The sequence below is a fragment of the Canis lupus genome, chromosome 9, assembly GCF_048164855.1.
Source record: "Canis lupus baileyi chromosome 9, mCanLup2.hap1, whole genome shotgun sequence".
NCBI classification, from domain to species: domain Eukaryota; kingdom Metazoa; phylum Chordata; class Mammalia; order Carnivora; family Canidae; genus Canis; species Canis lupus.
The window spans coordinates 30,666,141-30,678,026 of record NC_132846.1 but is presented as its reverse complement, the minus strand read 5'-3'; the positions used below and the strand labels follow the sequence as shown (position 1 = coordinate 30,678,026).

The 11,886-nt window shown below is 41.2% G+C and overlaps 1 long non-coding RNA gene across 1 annotated transcript; it reads left to right on the top strand.

Annotated features, from left to right (window-relative positions):
* The first annotated feature begins 3,350 nt into the window (after positions 1-3,350).
* LOC140639394 (uncharacterized) lies at positions 3,351-5,147 on the top strand. The gene is made up of 3 exons (XR_012036123.1): positions 3,351-3,600; positions 3,988-4,064; positions 5,085-5,147. It is a non-coding gene; the product is annotated as an uncharacterized lncRNA (long non-coding RNA).
* Positions 5,148-11,886: the final 6,739 nt, after the last annotated feature.

The following is an 11,886-nucleotide window of genomic DNA, read 5'->3' as shown; positions in this document are numbered from 1 at the left end:
ATTGTGGGGCCCCTGGGTGTGGTGGGGGGGCTCAGTTGGCTGGGGGTCTGACTCTTGATTTCTGCTCAGGTCATAACCTCAGGATTGTGAGATTAAGCCCTCAGTCAGGCTCTTCCCTCTTCTTCTGCCCCTCCCCCTCCCTCTCTTAAAAAAAAAGGATCATCTCTATGACTTACATAAAAATAACAACTCAGAGAGTTTTTCATAATCCTACATGCCAAATAAAAGCCCTTTAAAATCATATTGTGTAATTGCATTGTAATTTTTCAAAAACAACTTACATATGATTAGAATTCTGTCTAAACTCAGAATATACAGGAAACAGCCTCACTTGATGTCTCTGGTGCCTACCACTAGGATGAGAGAACAAAGGTAGTAGAGAGATATTTTTAAGTATATACCCCTTTGTGCTATTCGAAGTTTTATCTTGTGTCATTGCTTTCTTGAACACGTACGTAAGCAAAAAGCATGGCACAAGCAATAGCATGGCACAACGCCTGGGTGGCTAAGCGGTTGAGCATCTACCTTCTGCTCAGGGCCTGATCCTGGGGTCCTGGGATCGAGTCTCACATTGGGCTCCCCTTAGGGAACCTACTTCTCTCTCTGCCTCTCTATGTCTCTCATGAATGAATAAATAAAATATATATATAAAAAAGAATAGCATGGCATTCCTATTGCTTCTATAAACTGTGATGTAGTTTCCACAGAGTTAAAAGTATCTTTTAGCCAAAGATTACTTTTTTTTTTATTTAAATTCAATTTTCCAACATATAGTATAACACCCACTGCTCATCCCATCATGTGCCCTTCTTAATGCCCATCACCCAGTTACCCTATCCCCTCCTTCCTATGCTCTTCCCCTTCTGCAACCCTTTGTTTGTTTCCAAGAGTCAGGAGTCTCTCATGGTTTGTCTTCCTCTCCAATTTTTCCCCACTCAGTTTCCCTCCTTTCCCTAGGGTCCCTTTCACTATTTTTTATATTCCACACATGAGTAGAAACCATATGATAATTGATTTCTCCAATTGACTTATTTCACTCAGCATAATACCCTCCAGTTTAGCCAGCAATTACTTAATCAAAATTAAATATCTATGAAACTATTAATTTGTTTATATAAAGAACACTGATGGAAGCAGAGTGGAGTGATGATTACCAGGTGCTGGAGGAGGGGGAATTGGGCAATTATTGGTCAAAGGATATATAGTTTCAATTTTCCAAGATGAAAAAGTCCTAGAGTATACAGTATAATGCAGATAGTTGACAACAGTATACTGTATATTTGAAGCTTGTTAAGAGGTAGATCTTAAATTAAATGTTCTTATCACAAAAAAAGAAAAAGAAAAGGAGGGAGGGAGGAAACTTTTAGGGGCGATGGTTAAGTTTATGCATTGTTTATTATAGTGACATTTTCAGGGGTGAGTGCTTACCTTCAAACTCATAAAGATGTATATATTAACCATATCCAGCTTTTTGTGTATGCCAATCATACCTCAATTAAGGATATTTTAAGAGGCACCTGGGTGGCTCAGTGGATTAAGCACCTGCCTTTGGCTCAGGTCATGATCTCGGGATCCTAGGATTGAGTCCTGCATTGGGGTCCCTGCCCAGTGGGGAGTCTGCTTCTCCCTCTCCCTCTGCCCCTTCCCCCCAACTTGTTCTTTCTCCCACTCTCAAATAAATAAATAAAATATTTAAAAAATAATATATTTAAAGAAAAGAATAGCAGTATTACTAATAACAGTTTGGCAAACAGTTGTGAAATTTTGGTGCTTGAAATCTTTTTGCAAATCAGACTTGTCTTCCTCTACCTATTTAATTTTTTTTTATAACTTTGGATTGTTAGGATACATTTGCATCTTTTAAAAGAAGGGAATAAATCTTGCGGTGTCTGGGTGGCTCAGTTGGTTAAGCATCTGCCTTTGGCTCAGGTCATGATCCCAGGGTCCTGGGATCGAGACCCGCATCAGGCTCCCTGCTCAGTGGGGAGTCTGCTTCTCCCCTTCTCAGCCCCCTGCGTGTGCTCTTTCTCACTCTCTGTAGCTCTCTTTCACTTTCTCTTGCTCTCTCTTTTTCCCAAATAAAATCTTTTTAAAAATGTAAAAAATAGGGAAATAAATCTTTAAAAAAAAAAGAGAGAGAGGAAATGATCCCAGAACACTGGCCATATTTTGGTTATTTTTTTTTCTAGGTAGAAATGTGAGACAGACATATGTACAAATGTTAAGTTTAAGGATAGCGATTATTACATCCATCAATAAGAACGTATTTTTGGGCGGGGAACAAAAAACAAAAAGTATTTTCAGCAGCCCAAAATAAAATTATACTCACTGATATTCATTTATTCTTTCTTTCATTCCAATGTATTGCCTGCACAAGCACCATGATGTGTGAAAAGCTGAGGATAAAAGCAACAAGGCAGGGAATCTGCTCTCAAGATGGTTACAGACTTGAAACTGAGGATGTATAATTCCCTGTGATGGACACAAAAAATAGCACACAGTAGCCCACAAGAAAGGAGTGAATTACCATGCAGGGAAACATAGGGGAGGTTCAAGAGGACAGTTCAGAAGTCTTACAGATGATCCATTTTGTTAAGGGATCCATGATGGACTATATTACAATAGCATGACAATGATACCAAGCCATCTGAACAGAATCATTCTTCCCTCTCATGTGATCAACTTCTGTGATTCTTGGCAGTGTATATTTCTGATGTGCTTTTAGCAACTTTCAAAAACCTGACTGGGGGTGCCTGGGTGGCTCAGTAGGTTAGGCATCTGTCTTTGGCTTAGGTCACGATCCCAGGATCCTAGGATTGAGCCCACATTAGGCTCTCTGCTCAATGGGGAGTCTGCTTCTCCCTCTCCCTCTGCCTCTCCGCTTGGCTCTCTCTCTCTCAAATAAGTAAATAAAATATTAAAAACAAAACAGAACAAAACTGAAACCCTGGTTGGGCTCATTCACCTATATTATGGGAGGATGACATCATCATCAAAAAAGAGGTATAAATTGGAAGTAGAGAGAGGCTTTCCTGTAAGGAACGTAAAATAAAGGAGCTATAAATTTTGAAATTAAAATGTGACATTCTTGGCTAATTCAGGTCTTTAGTGATTTGCACTCTTTGCAAAATTTCACTGTGAAGAGTGGGGCAATAAACTTCATAAATCTCTTAAGAGTAGTGTGGTTCTATCTAGAGGTTAGCTTATTAGTACAAACCAATTTTTGCTAAAGGACATTATTTCTGTACTATGGCAGGGGTGCTAGCTGCTTCTTGCCGTGCTCTCCTCTTCTTGGGCGCATGGCTGTACCACTGTCCCCGCCTTCCTTGCAGATAGGAACAGCCCTGTGACTGAGTCCCAGCTGAAGTCTCCTGTGCCACTGCCAGGCCTGGCCCACTAAAACTTCCCACATTTGATCTGTCTTGCCCTTTGCCCCTCGCAGCTGGCTGGAACACAGACTACCACCAGGGCTACCTTGGAAGCTACCAGCTAAAGACAGCAGAGACTCCATCAGCTCTGGTGCTCAAAAGACTGCAAGAGGAGGCACCCCACCGACCAGTGGGGTTTACCTGGCACCACTGTGTGAACAAGAAACAAGCTGTAAGATATTTGAGCCATTATACATTTTTTAGAGTAGTTATCCTTTTATTTTTTTTATTTTTTATTTATGATAGTCATACAGAGAGAGAGAGAGGGGCAGAGACACAGGCAGAGGGAGAAGCAGGCTCCATGCAGGGAGCCCGACGTGGGATTCGATCCCAGGTCTCCAGGATCGCGCCCTGGGCCAAAGGCAGGCGGCCAAACCGCTGCACCACCCAGGGATCCCATCCTTTTTTAACTCATAGAAAAACTCTCTTTTACTTTTTTGGGGTGGGAGGAGCACACAAGACAGGATAAATGGAGGGAAATTTAATTATCATGTTTGTGCCAGGCCTCTGTCATTTGCCCTTTTAGACTCATGCTCTATTCTCTGTGTCCTGCTTTTAGTCCCTGAAGACTGACCTACATTCTGGGCCTCTCAGCCCTCTGAGGATCTGGAGAAGAGAAGGAAGGAGAAATGGGAGGTCAGGATATTTCTTGTGCTGCTTTGCTCCCTGTGAGGTCCTGACCAGAGTCCACTGCTCTTCTCAATCGCCAGTTTACATGATGGTCTCACTCCTTCCAGATTCAAAGAGCAGTTTCCTGCCCTTGCCTGCTTGGCTTTGTCTTAGCTTGGCTGCCAAAAAAAACAAAAACAAAAACAAAAAAACCCCACAGATTGGGTGCCTAAACAGCAGAAGTTTATTTCTCACAGTGCTAGAGACTGGGAAGTCTGAGATCAGGCTGCTGGCATGGTCAGGTTCCAGTGAGATCCCTCTTCCTGGCTTGCAGATGGCTGCCTTCCTGCTGTGTCCTCAGAGAGAATGAGAGAGAGAATGTTCTTTGGTCCCTTCTCATAAGCACACTGATTTCATCATGATGACCCCTGCATGACCTTATCTAAACCCAATTACCGGGATGCCTGGTGGCTCAGCAGCTGAGCATCTGCTTTCGGGTGTGATCTCGGGGTCCAGGATCGAGTCCCACATCGGGCTCCCTGCATGGAACCTGCTTCTCCCTCTGCCTATGTCTCTGCCTCTCTCTGTCTGTGTCTCTCATGAATAAATAAATAAAATATTTAAATAAAATAAATAAATAAGCCCGATTACCTCCCAAAGGCTCTATGTCCTAATACCATCACATTAGGGATTAGAGCTTCACACGTGAATTTAGGGGGGCTGCGATGCAGACATTCTGTCTATAACAGACCTAGGCACACATCGTCAGCCACGCTGCTATAAGACCCATGGTACTCCAGAATTCTTTGCAGTGACTCCAGGCCCACACCTTTGTGTTGTCTGTCTGTAAATAAACCCTTCAACAATCATCCCACTTTGAGTGGGCCTTCTGTTTGCTGTTAACACTCTGATTGAGACAACCTTGCTCTGTCTTCACTCTCAAAAGTAATAGTAACAAATTTTATACACATTGGCTGAAATGAGTGGGCATTCAATATCAACCACAAGCACTAATTCCCATGCAAATTATTACATCTCTCTCCTCAGTCGTACCTTGAGCTTCATGGCATCTCCAGATTCACCTCTGTCCACAACCCAAACCTAAGATGTAAGTCTCCTTAAACTTTAGGTCAAAATTTGAATCCTTAGCTCGACATTCAAAGGCTTTCATAATCTGGTCTCTCTCTCCTCTCCAGTATCATCATTGCCATTTCCTCCCCCATCTTCCTTTCCTACCCTTCAAGCTGGAACAATCTGGATTCTGACTCTACACATAACAAGCCCTCTCTCTGGATCGCCTCCCATCTTCCTCTTCATTTAACTCCTGGTAGTCTTTCACCTTTGTCCTGCTGGGGCATTTTGCCCTGACATCTACAACCAACCCCTACCCCACCCCTACCCCCACCCACGCACATACACACCTTCCTGGCCTGGATCAGGCCCTCCTCTATGCCCATATCACATTGTGTCTACCTACCTGTATCACACCACTTTACTATCTAACCCCTGGCTGCTGGATTGGGATTCTTTTAAAGACAGGGATTGACAATTATTAACATCTGTATCCCCACAGTACGTCCTTAATATATGTTTGTTGAATGCATAAGGCTCTAATAGTTTTAGGCTTTTGTTAAACACTTGCATGTGCACTGAAATTCCTGTGGGGGACCTGGATAAAGCTGGAATGAGGATAGGGGCATGCTACTCTTCTGTTCCCATCACTCTTTTACAAGAGCTGGAGATTTGGGGGGGAAAAACCTTGTTTCCCTTCCAGAGTGTCTGTATCCTCGCTTCCTCATGGAATGAAGAGATAATTTCATCACCCCTGCCTTTAACATGTTCAACTCACCACAAATTCCCAATATATAGACCTGAATTACTGAAGTTTTGCTGTTGCACATATGTAATTTTATTTTTTTTTAATTTGGTTTTCTGAATAGGTAATACATTGCCATGGGCCAAAACCAAAACACACAAAAAGTTACACAGTAAAATGTCTCCCTTCATCTCAACCCACGTCTCCATTAATTAGTTCCTACACTCCATATATGTCCCTCTTCTTAACATATACTTAGTTCCAGAGTTGTTCAGTACATCTACAAGCAAATAGCAAATATATATTTTTATATTTTGCCCTTCTTTACCAAAGCATGACATACTTTTTTGAACTTAGGTTTTTTGCTTTTTGTTTTTTGGCAGTTTTTAACTTACCATGTTTTGGAAACCTTTCTCTTCCTGTTCAATCCTTGCCTCCTCATTCTTTTGGACAGGTGCATAGTATTCCTACATTTGGATGTATCACAGTATCTTTAACTAAACCTTCATTGATAGACTTTTGAGTTACTTCTAATCTTTTTTGCAAATAATGCTTGAAATGATGTACATTTAATCTTGATGCCATATGATTTATGTATAATTCCTTTAACATTTTAACTTTGTATTTTACTTCAAAAAACATTTAATCTGTGGGCCAGCTAACATATGACATTTGCTAAAGGATAAATTAAGGTTAGACCATAGATCAGTGACCTGAAAAAGTTATTTAACTTTATGAGTTCACTTCTGGGCATTTAACCATAAGAATGTTGGACGATATAGCACAGTATGAGTTCATTTCAATAGACCAGGCAGTGTATGTGTAAACTTTGCAGATTTTGCCAAGGTCATTTGGACAAAGCAGCATTCAGGGTTCCCCTGGGGAAAAAGCTCAATCATTTTGGTACTTTTGATGATCTTTATTTTTTTCAGATTTTATTTATTCATTTGAGATAGAGAGAGAGCACAAGTGGAGAGGAGAGTCAGAGGGAGAGGGAGAAGCAGATTCTCTGCTGAGTGGGGGGTTCCAATGCAGGGCTTGATCCCAGGACCCAGAAATCATGACCCAAGCTCAAGGCAGACACTTAACCAACTGAGCCACCCGGGTGCCCCATGATCAGTAATACTTTAATATTATTTGGTATTCTAATGCATTGTATCAGCAGAGGTTTATAAAACAAGGGAGGACTCAGCATGTGTATCTGTATCCCGAGCACCAAAGTCCGCTGAAAGAAGGCATAATGCATTGGTGTCAAGATCCTGCTCATTCCAGAGACTGAGAAGTCAGTTGGGGTTTTCTGACTGCACTCTGGTACAGAAAAGAATTTTGTGTGGGCTTCCCTGTATGGTAATCCTGTACATACCTGCTGCTGTAGAGGCTGGTGTTCCATTTGGCCAAAGGAAGATTTCATCCAGCTGCCCTTCTTAGGTGCCTGGTTGTCAAGGTTGCCTGTGAGGAGAGCCCTCAGGCATGGCTGGTGCTGCATCTGCTGGAGGGCAGTGATGGGTTGCAAAGAGCCGACTGAATACCACTAGACCTACCTACCAAAGGCTTGTAAGAGCTAATTTCCTCAAGGTGGTGGTGTGTGGGGGGCACTGTGGGTGGTGTTTTATGAAGCTGCTCAGCCTAAATAATGTCCAGACTTAAGAATAAATCTGTAAGACCAGATGCATCTCCATCCAGGAAGGATGGGTCTCCAGGCCCTCTGAGGCAGAACCAACTGAGGACACTCCGTGAAGTCAGGCCAACCTCTGCCAGACCGTGTTTGTAGAGCCTAATGATCTAAACTCATTTAGAAGGAGCAAAATGCTTTATTTTCTTTATCTCTTTACACGTATATTTTATACTTTCCAGTTTTAAGATCTTCTGATTTAAGAAAATAAACCCAAAGGAAAAGATAAAATTAGAGACCTAAATTAGAGGGAACCATTGCTGAAGGATATAGGTTTACAGCCTTGTTATGGAAAGTTTTCACAAACCTTGGCTTCATTTTGAACTTTAGCCTTTATAACGCTTTCTGAGTTTCTGGTAATGGTATCATATCTATTTTGCAGATTTATGGAACTCTTTCCAACTCACTCTACCTCTTCCCATCTCACTAGTCATCTGTTTGGAAACCCTAATATGGATGAACTACTCTATTACATTTCTGATATTTATTAGGTAAAATTTTAAAATGATATTGCTATTTCCATGTGTGTTTGTTTATTTCCTACCACAAATTTCCAATAAGCATTTATTAGGCAAGTCCAGTTCCAGTTCTTTGGGGATGTATCAGCAAGCCAAACTAGTAAAATCATGTCTCTACACTGAAGGATGAAATGGTAGATGAAGAGTTTGTGTGATCAATAGTTGAACAGGGGTCAGTTTAATAAATTTACTTCCAGTGGGTCTTAGGTTCAAATATGGTCCCACGAGAAAAATGAGTCCTTCTGTTGACTGTTTTCCCTTTTCTTCTTTCTTCTTCAATTTTCTCAGACATTTCCTTGATCTTCCCTCAACCCATGCTAGTGTATGAGCATGCACACACACACACACACACACACACACACATTCTTGTTATATCCTATATCTAATCTAAACACAGTAATAACTCTTCACATCTTCACATGTTGCTTCCACAGTTTTCTTGCACAGTCTGAATTTCTTACTTTCGTTTGGGAGAGTTATATCTATTACAGAGTTAGGCCCAGTGGGCAGAGCTCTCTCTCTCTCTCTCACACACACACACACACACACACATACACATGCACGCACACGCACACACACACACACACCTGTCTTTGTGTACCTCTTGACTGAAACCACATGCAATTTGGTGCTTAATTAAAAATTTATTTTATGACAATATTTATATGTTTCTGTCATCTAACGCTGTGTGACAAGCAGCCCCAAAACTTAGCTGTTTAAAACAATAGCCATTTTATTTGCTCATGATTCTGTGGGTCAACAATTTGAACTGGGATTAGCTGGGTGGTCCTTCTGTTTCAGATGACAGTGCTTGGGCTCACTGATATGGCTCCATTCAGCTGGGAGTTTGACTGGAGCTGGATTGCTCAAGTTGTTTTCAGGTGTCTGTCCACTGGTTTCTGTCTAGCAGTGATGAGACTTCTCACATGGCTTCCAAGATGAAGACACAGCCTTGGGAATTAGGCATCACTTCTGTCACATTTTATTAGTCAAAACAGGTCCCAGAATCAGCACAGATTAAAGAGGAGAGGAAACAGGGGCACCTGGGTGGCTCAGCCAGTTGAACATCTGACTCTTGATTTCAGCTCAGGTCCTGATCTCAGGGTCATGAGATCAAGCCTGTGTTGGGCTCCATGCTATCCCCCTCACTCATGCTGTCTATCTTTCTCTAAAATGATAAATAAAATATTTGCCAAAACAAAGAGGAGAGGAAACATATTCCACATCCCCCAGTTACTAGGGGAGTGGTAAGGTCACAATGCAAAAGAGCATGTAGGATGGGAGATACCACTGCAGCACCCTTGGAAACATGAGCTACTACACTCTATAGACCTGTTATGTGTTAGCTGATTATCCTCTATAAATCCCAGTTCTGAGCAGGAGTAATGAATCTAGTATTAGTAGTATTAGTTTGTTTTTTCCCTGTATGTCTGCCTGCTTTTGATTAATCAGCACTTTAGCTTGAATGGATGTTTTGAATTATATCCTGAGTTCCATGTGTATCAGTCAGTATGTTCAGTTCCAAGGCACAAGAAGCAATTCTGGCTCTCTTGAGCAGAAAGGGAATTTTCATTGGCTTATCAAGTTGTTTACAGAAGACAGAAAGTTCAGAGAACTAGACACAGAACAGGGACAAAAAACTAAGGAAGGCTGGTGGGAAGGCATATCCACAGTGGCACCACAGGGATGCTCTGCTCAGGGCACTGTTGCTAGCACTATACACACTAGGCTGTGGGGCTGTCAATGCTACTGGGCTTGGGCCTGAGGCTTTAATTCTTTCCCTTATTGTTCTAAGTCCTGAATAAGAACAACCATTTGTCCAACTCTACTAGTTCCATCTTTGATCAGAAAGTGAGGAGAGGGTCCCTCCCACTTTAAAGGTTGGAAATGAGAGTGTTCTGCTCCCTACCTAGACTTACACGATGGAGTGTTCCCCACAAATACAAAGAGCTACCCAGCACCAAACAACCAGTAGTCATTGCTAAAAGTAGTAAATTGTCCTGATCTGGCCCCTGCTACCTCTCTGACCTCAACTCCTATTCACCCCCACTGTTGCCTCAATGTAAAATACCAGCTAAGTATGCTTTTGCTTCCGGGCCTTATTGTATGCAATTTTCACATATGAAATGCTCATCCCCAAATACCTGCATGACTTTCTCTCACACCTTATTCAAGTCTTCCAATAGCCATTTTATCTAAAATTGTAACGTCTAATCCCACACTTTCTATTCTATGGGGCAAGGATTTTAGCCTGTTTTGTTCAGTGTTGCATCTCCAGCATCTAGAACAATGCCTTAAAAATAGTAAATGTTCAATAAATACATCTTCGATAATGTAGAGCCAGTATCAACCCTTTGAAGTCCCTTTGAAATACATTTTTTATATGGTTGACAATGATTCTTCTTAGAATTTAATCTTCCTACCAATATATCTCCCCACAATATGGTTTCCTCATTTTAAATTGTTGTGTAAGACAAATGAAAATTTTTGATAGGTTAAAAAATTGTTTAATTTATTGCTCTCTTTCCTTTAACCAGGCTTATCCCCCTGCCTAGAAGGAAATGAGGTGAGTCAGACAGGATCATTTATTGTAAAACCATACCTTATGTTTTAGTCTCTTCTCAGCATTTCTAAATTGATATTTTGCTGATTTATTGTACTACTTTTCAGGGTATTGCTGCTAGCTTAATAATTTTCAAGGTCATCCCTTTCATCCTTCATTCAGAAAGACATGAAGTTGGACTTTTTCCAGTTTTCAGGAATGCATTAGTCCTTAGAAGCTGCCATGAGCAAAGCAGCATGACAGTGACCTAAACTGATCCATGATATATCCCAAAGGCAAAACATCAGGCCCTGTAGATTTGAACACATTGATAGTGTTCAGATAGTCATGAATGAGTCAAAAAGTTTACCAAGAATCTACTGAATGCAAGGTTTGTATTGAATCTTCCCTTTCTGTGGTTTGGTGAACTTCCTTCTCATTAGCCAATGTGACATCGGTGGAGGAGTTAATCAAGCTCTGCCATTTGCACAGCTTGGGCAAACAGAAGGCAGAAGGGAGGGGATCCGGCAGGCTTTAACAGGTGCTTCATGCCATTTCACATTTGTGTCGCTGGCAGAGTGCCAGTTTCTGTGGCTTGTTTCAGATGATAATGTATTTTCCTGTTTGTATAATAACTAGTAAAGATGATCTCCACTTGCTTTTTCATCCATCTGTCCATCCATCCATCTACTCATTCACAGACAATATACTCACTAAGCCCCTACTTTGCACCACGCATTGTGGTTATAACAGTGAACAAAACAAAGTTTCAGCTTTCAGGAAGTATATGACTAGCTGTACCATCGATTTTTAGAATTCCTGTTTTAATGACTGCAAATAGATACAGAAGAGAATGTTGATGGCAGACACTCATTATCCCCTAAAAAAAGCAAAAAACTTTGGGCCAAAAAAACAAGCAAAAGGGAGAAACAAGGTGCCCAATTCTTACTCATATTCCTAGAAAATGTCATCATGACATTCAGAAGAGGTGGATGATGATGAATTTCCACCTGCCTACTTCACTTCAGGTCCCTGTCACACCATAACATTGCCTTCTTGTTTCATGTCTTCCCCTAATGAAGTCACTCTGCTGTCCTAGGATATATGCTCAAGTGCTATAAGTATTGAAGCATTTGGGGCAACATCACCCCAGAAAATTCAAACGTTTACATGTAAAACAGAAAATACTTGTAAACCATTTTCTCTCACCATTCCCGTCCTGTTCATCTGGGGTAGCCTATTAGATTTCCAGCTTTGTAGCTTCATGTTTTCCTTTTTCTTTTTTTAATTTTTTTTTTTTT